Source organism: Meriones unguiculatus, chromosome 4 (genome assembly GCF_030254825.1).
Source record: "Meriones unguiculatus strain TT.TT164.6M chromosome 4, Bangor_MerUng_6.1, whole genome shotgun sequence".
NCBI lineage: Eukaryota > Metazoa > Chordata > Mammalia > Rodentia > Muridae > Meriones > Meriones unguiculatus.
The window spans coordinates 130,853,258-130,860,697 of record NC_083352.1 but is presented as its reverse complement, the minus strand read 5'-3'; positions in this window follow the sequence as shown (position 1 = coordinate 130,860,697).

The following is a 7,440-nucleotide window of genomic DNA, read 5'->3' as shown; positions in this document are numbered from 1 at the left end:
ATTTGAGCCCCCACAATGGTGCACACACACCCACAAACCCCTCCCCAGCCCCACTGCTGCACCCCAACACACTTTTGCGTACTCGTCAATCACCTGTGGCCACAATTTTCTTTTCCAACTTCTCCATCAGCTTAGATGTGAAGAGATCCTCTGAAGGCACAATGGAACCAACACAGCCAAGGCTCCAATTCCATGACCCGTGGACCTTAAGCCCAGAGTTGTACTGAAAACCATCAAATTCCATCTAAGGCTATTCATTTAAGTCTAAGCTTTGCTGCATGCCAGCTCCAGCCAATTCCACAGCCCTTCTTGCAGAGTTACCTAAGTAATTTAAAGAGAAATTTAAATTCATAGAGAAAATAAGATGAAAGTGCCAGATTCGTTCTGCTCAAACCAGTCAGCTGACACTGCAAACAGGAACACGTCACACACGTGTACCCCGAAGTCCGCATCACATGACCTGGTTACATTCTGTGTAACATAATTGCAGAAGAAAGATTAAAGAGTTTTGGTTCAACTAGAGGTGTTACTATCCAAAATGGAATGGAAAGCACCCTCTGATGGTTCTTGCAAGAAGGGACAAACCCCTTTCCTATTGGCCTGTCAAGAAATAATAATATAAATTCTGAGTATGTCCCAGGCTGGCGGATATTAACTCGCTCTTTGTGCCAGTGTCTACATGTCTGGGAGTCCTGTCAAGACTCATTTTCTCAGCGGATCTGTCCATGCAACCCGCCACCTTATTGCTCTGCTAGCATCTGTCACAGCATTTCCATCCTCCAACCCTCAGCTTCTGTTTGTTATCGAGAAACCTCAGACAAATTTAAGGGTGCTTTATTTTTGCTATCGTTGATACTATTAGCAATTTTCATATATCTTTAAATTATTTTTGTATGCTCTTATAACAATTAGTGTAATTTTATCAAAGAATATGAACATCAAGAATTTTTAACAGAATACTTGAAATAATTGATAGAGTTTACAAACTATACATTGATAGAGTTTATAGAATAGGTGATTCAAGAGATACCTTCAGCAGATGTCCATGTAATGTTTAAAACATACAGACATGCACACAGAGCTGTGTGCTTAGCTCAGTGGCGGAATGCTTGTCTACCATGCTCAAGGTGATGGGTTCCAAACCAAGGCACTACATAATACTCCCAGACTCTAGCTCAATTTTATTTGTCCCTTTAGTTTTAGTAATGGTTTACATTTCACAGCTAGAAAGAATTTTTTTTAAGTCATCGCAAGCAGCCCTGTACTTTCAAAGTTGAAGGGTTTACAATGACAGTGACTCCAGAATTTTATTGAGACTTGTTTGCGAAATTAATAAAAAAAAAAAAAGGTAAATGGTAGGTGCTGGTGCCTGTCTTTGACCCCATCCCTCAGAAAGCTGAGCCAGGAAGATTGAGAATTCAAGGCCAGAGTGGGCCCTACAGTTTGTCTCAAAAAACAAAGATAAAAAGTAACACAAAACAGAGGGGAGGTGGGAAAAGCCTGAAATGATACATGTCATTTGGGATACACACAAGCCTCTGAAACAATAAAAATCAAGTTAAAAGCAGCTTGGGTCTTAACTATCCAGCTAACCTAATAAAAACAAAACAGTTATTTAATTTTGTTTCTGAGACTTTACAGATTTGTAAGGTGTGTATGTGTGTGTGGGGGGGGTTGGTGTGTGGTGTTGGGGGGGACTTCCTTATCTCTTCTTCTTTGGCTAAGCTACCCACAGACACTTTTACCATTATCCTCCTCTGCATCTGATTTCAAGCACACTTGTAGCATGTCACTGCCATCGTGGAAAAGCTTCCTTCTCTTAAGGCACCTGACACAGAATTAACAACTACGACCATAAACAAAAATCTGAAATTGCTTTTAGAAGATTCTGCATTTCTCGGATGACCTCCTCAGCTTGAGGGCTGTGCTGCCCTGCTGCTTTCCATGTCTATTATTTAAGCTCCTTAGAGTGTCAGAAGACAACTTCCTAGCTTCTTGGATGACCCAATTACTATGATCCCCCTCCCCACAGGGAGCTTATGATTCACTTCCACATCCTTTCCGGCCAAACTTTGTCAATGCTCCTGAGCTAAGCCCTGCTCAGATGTTTACACTTAACCAGCAGCCCCTGATCACCTGTTCCAGAGCAAGAAAACAGGGATCTTTAAATACAGAAACCTCAGCAGTCAGCGGTGACTGATGGAGGGTTGTGATTGCTGCCCTTCTGTTCTCAAGAGGGTCAGAGTGCGGCAGAACCGTGGGGAGGCCATCTCAGACAAAGATTTGAACTGAACGCGTATTTAAGAGCCTTTACAGGGCATTAGCATAGAGAAGGCCGGTTGGCTGCCAGCCTTTCTTCTTACCTCCTAGAACCCTCGCTACAGAGCAGAGCATCATCTCATACCCCTCCCTTCCAACTTCTCCGAAAGCAGACGCTCCGATTTAAACACACCTGAAAACTATCTGAATGACTCTTTAAACTTCTGATTTCCAGGCTGCACTCATGTAACTATTTCAAATTCAATCACCGTCTCTGGGTGTCAGCACCGTCTAGAGTGCCTAGGTGATTTCAGTAGTTTTTCTAAAGCCCTTGCAAAGGCAGGACAGGCTGCAGGAGTCTCTATTTGGTGACATAAATCCCACATTTTGGCTAGAGCCAGCTGCGCAGTTGTGTTATTTCATAGCTGGAGAAGAGCACTTGGCCCACAATGGTGATGCGGGTCTTTTCCTGTGTACAATCTGCAGACCCTGTCTAATATTTTCCATACTGGGCAATGAGATCACAAACTCCAAAACACTAAATCAAAACCGGAGGCATTACGGGTCTTCAATAAAACTCTGTAGCCCATACACTAGGGGGAGGGAGAGGAAAATTAAAACCATCACGGAACAGCAGACATACTTTATATATACATAAATAGATGTGTATGTACGTGCGTATGTATGTATCTGTAGCATCACTGGGACAGTGCGGTGACTCTAGAGGAGAAGATAACCAATAGCGATCAGTTCAAAGGGATGGGGCAGACAAGCAGTAAAAAGTTACAAGAATCCCATCAGTGCCTCAGAGAAACCTCACCAAAAAGACACTTGATTTCTGGCCAAGGAAAATGATTCCTCCTGGGAGAGATTTCAGAGACATGCATATGAAAAATCAGATGAACACGAAGGAGAGCTAGTGTTGGTGAGACTGTAATCACAGAGGGAAAGCTTTCAGACTTCGGAGCTAACGCTAAAAACCTGACCCACAACCTTAGAGCCAAGGCTTTCTTTCCATATTTCCCAAAGGTATGTGTCTAACAAAAATGAAACAATGGAGTTTTAATTATGAATCAATGTGCTAATTATGTAAGAAATAGGTCACTGAAGAGGGGCAGTGCCCCTATCCCCCTCTGCCTCTGTAGGAAGGGGATCTGGCAGTGTCCTGAGTTTAGTGTCCTGTGATGAAATAATGACAGCAATCCCTCTGCAAACCTAAATACTGCATTTTCCAGGGCGTAAATGATCTCTTCTGTGTTGAAATGTGGAGAAGACTGATGTTTAGTAAGAAATCAGAGAAATCCAAGCAAACAAGGTTTTTCAGCCTCCGTCTTAATTTAGACAAAAGGCACCAATAAGTAACCTCTAGCCGCCACGTCCATCCGCCATGTTCCAAGTCCATGCAGAAACAGAAATCTCTAAAGCATCGCTGCCCTTGAGTTCACAGGGAACACACTTCAAGCTGTTTCCGATTAGGCTGGGCCAGTATGGATGCAGCCCGCACGTCAATCTTTGCAGCTGAGAGGGTCTGATCAGCAGGGGCAAGCCTAAGGCAGCAGGAGACCCTCATCTGCCCTTGCTTTTTAAAAAGTCCTTTCCAAGCCTGGCACCCCCCCCCCCAGGCTCCCTTTGTAAACGCCCCTCCCGTGGCTATTCTTAGATTCCCCACTTTCCCAAGTGCTCAGGAGTCTCCACACACAGCTGAAGTCCCGCAGCACTTCCAGTGTTCATTTTGCCATCTAGAGTTTTAGCAGTGACGCATAAACACTTTTGAGAGATTATTGTAAAAGTGGGATTTTGACCATTCCTTAAACATTCTGGGATTTGATGTACATGGTGTGTGTGTGTGTTAACGAGATCAAATAAATATGATTGCACAATGTTCTTCACTTTTCAGAAAGAGACACTGAGGCTTTTCTGAGGGTTTATGTGACATGTCCACTGCCAGGAAAGTTAGGGAGACATACACTATAAAGGATTTAGGATTTTGGTCAGGCAAGGATTTACATAAACCAGGGACAAGGAGACAGGTTACTTCAAAGACTCAGAAAACTATCCCTCCCCGACAAAATAATAATAATAATAATAATAATAATAATAATAATAAACCTACTGGCATCTATAGTTTATTTTTCTTACCCAAATGCAACTTTTAATTTTTGCACTCTGAAGCTTTGAAAGCTAAGTTACAAACAGAGTGGTCAAGTCCCTACATTTCAAAGCAGGAAGTATCTTAGGTCCTCCTTGGTCATGCCCAATTTCCCCCTGTTTGTTTCTAATGGACTTGCACAGCACATCTATTTTCTGCTATTTTCCCTCTAGTCTCTGAACCCAACATCCGAGATTGTTTTTATGCTGCAAAATAGCCATCTGCTCTTGTGTATTCCTTTCATTTGAAGAAGCTGGGAAAGACATTTTTATTTGCTTTGCTACTCTTGGTCTACATTTCCAAGGTCACTGCAGTGAGAGGCCAAAGTTGATTGAGACAGTTTCTATCCATTCAGGGATGCTGACCCGACTTTTCCCGGCTAGCAGAGGAAAAGCGAGCCTAGGCAACGAGCAGGGCAGACACTAGCAGGCTGAGTGAAAATAAGCCTAGAGAATTTGTCAATGGGAACACGGGGATGGAGCTTGCTGTTCTTGGGCCTGGTGAGGCCTTCAGCGCCTTACTCTGGCCGGCTGGAGAGTGTGCGTTCCAGCCGGGAAAGCAGGTGCCACTGGCTTCCTAAGGTGAGGAAGGGGCACAGGCTTCACGCTGACCACTGGGTAGCCGCTGCGGTCATTAATCTGTGAGACCTCCCTTCTCTCCATCTTGTCCTCTTCGATCCCCGTCACTCTCCGTGTAGTTTTCGTTGCACTCTGCATGCTCCCGCTTCCTGCGAGCTATTCCCCTGATCCAGCGTTCCCCGAGGTTTTGCAATACCCCCTCCGCAATACCCCCTCCCCCAAGATGCTTTCTCACACCTGGCCACATCTCATACTTAAAAGAAAAATCCATCTTCTTATTTTTAAGTTTTGTGTAGTGGTAAAATCGTCCTCTGTAAAGTTGTCCCTGTAGAGTAAGGGAGGCTATTCTGCAGTTTGCGTGCTTTTTTTTTTTTTTTCCAGCGAATTTTAAAATAAAATATTCGGCTTGTTTGACTTTAATTTCGAACCAAGCAAGGCGCGGCTCAGTGTTCACGAAACAACGAAAGTGCAAGGCCCGAGCCAAGAGAGACTTGATAGTGAAAGCCACGTCCGCTAGCCCCGGCTGGCGGGCAGGGTGGCTGCAAAACCGAGGTTCGACCCGGGCTTCTCTACAGCGTACTTGCTCTGCTGTGCGCTCCTTCCCAGCAGTCTGCGCGCCCGCGACGGACTTCCATCTGCTAGTTTGGTTTTCTCCTGGAGACCTTGAAACGTGTGGGTCCTGGGGAACGACCAGCCCGTTGCACGCTTCGTTTGCACCCAAATAACTTCCCCACACAATCACTTCCCCACACGATCACATCAAAAATCAAGATGATATCTAGAGGTGAACTGGGAGGCTGTTTCACTCAGCCTGAACAGTCCGGTCCTGCATTCACGGCTCTAGTGACAAACGGGCGGAATATTTCCTAGCGACGTTCTCCGCGGCCAGCCTCGGGTCCCTACAAGAGCTCCCTTCTCTCCACCGCTCCCTCTTCAACTTGCACGGTCAATCAAACCGCTGTCCTCGCCTACTTTCCCTGCCTGTCTGTCTGTCTTAGGATCGCTTAGGGACCCTCCCCTCGGTCCTCTGCCCCTGTGAGCGGCCAGCATCAGGTTGAGCGGGCGTTCAGAGCGCCGGGGCTTCCGCGCTTCGGGAAAACACCGCTCAGTTGCACGCCGCGCTTTGCGCCTGCAGAACTATTTCACCGAGACCTAATGCGGAATCTATGCGCTTTCTTACCTTTGCGCGCCCCTCGTGGACCTTAGCTGCCCCCGGAGCAGCGGAGGTGGCCAAGCCGCAACCCGGAACGCTGAAGAGACGTTTTGCTTTCTGCAGATCAACCTTTGAGCCACCTCGTCCAGCCCGCCGCGCGGGAACCCGCGCCGCCAAACCGGGGCCCGACCCGACAGGGGGCGACAAACTGTAAGGTTTCCCCGAAGCCAAGCGGGGCTGACCACTGTGCAGTCTGGACCCGCGTGCGGCTGCCTGTTGGCGAGGGAACCCTGGTGGCGGGAAAGGCTGGCAGGTTCAGCTGCGCCAGAGAGCCCGCCACCCCAAGTCACCCCTCCCCCGTCTCTCCCCACCTTCTACCATCCCCCACCACGCAGCGGCCTTCCCACGGGGAGTTTAGACCGGTCTGCGCTGCACTTGCTGCCGGCGAAGCGTGGGCTGAGAAACCTTAGGAAAGGGTAGCTGGACTGACACAGCTCTCCCCGACGGCAAGGCTCGTTTTAGCTGCTCATTGAGCGTGCCTATCGCTCCCTCCTCCTCCCTCCAGCCTTTAGCCACATTGATGAATTTCTGGGGTGCCCTGGGTGAAGGGACGGAAGCTCTGTTTTTCACCCTAGGAGAGAGCTGCGGTGAAGGATTACACATTTCTTGGTATCTCTCGCCTGAATACAAGTCCTGGAAATGAGCCTCTACATTAGAGGCTGTCGAATCACGAACCATCTAGAGAGAAGTGAAAGTGAGGTGTCCTTACTTTGAAGCCTCAAAGAACTTCCTGTGCACGCAGTTTCCTCGGCTTATTGCTTCCCCGACCCTGTCCTCCGCCCAAAGCGGGAAGCTCCTGCAGCCAGCGTGCCCACCTGCTCACCTTAATCTACGTTCCCTAGATCTTCCCTGGAAGGCTGATCCGTTCTAGACAGGCCTGGGGTTCCAAGTGGGGTTACAGGTCTCACTGGGTTTACGGTTCTTCTAGGGTGCACTGATTTCCCCTCTTCCTCATCTGAGCAACCTCTTGGAAACTCCTGGAGCCCGAGGCTGCACCGTGTTCTTTGGGCTGCCAGACAGAGAAGTCTCCTCAATTCTTTTGAACCCGGTTTTTCTTTTCCACATCCTCCACCCCCATGGCTCTAACCCCAGCCTACTGCGTAAGGTAGTTTATGCGGAGAGAGCAGAATGTATGGCCCAAGTCCTTCTAACACACATTTGGATAGGTTAATTGCGATTCATCAAAGTTTGCCCCACCCCCAGAAAAAGGAGGAAAGGGGTCAGAGCTTCCGTTGAGGCTC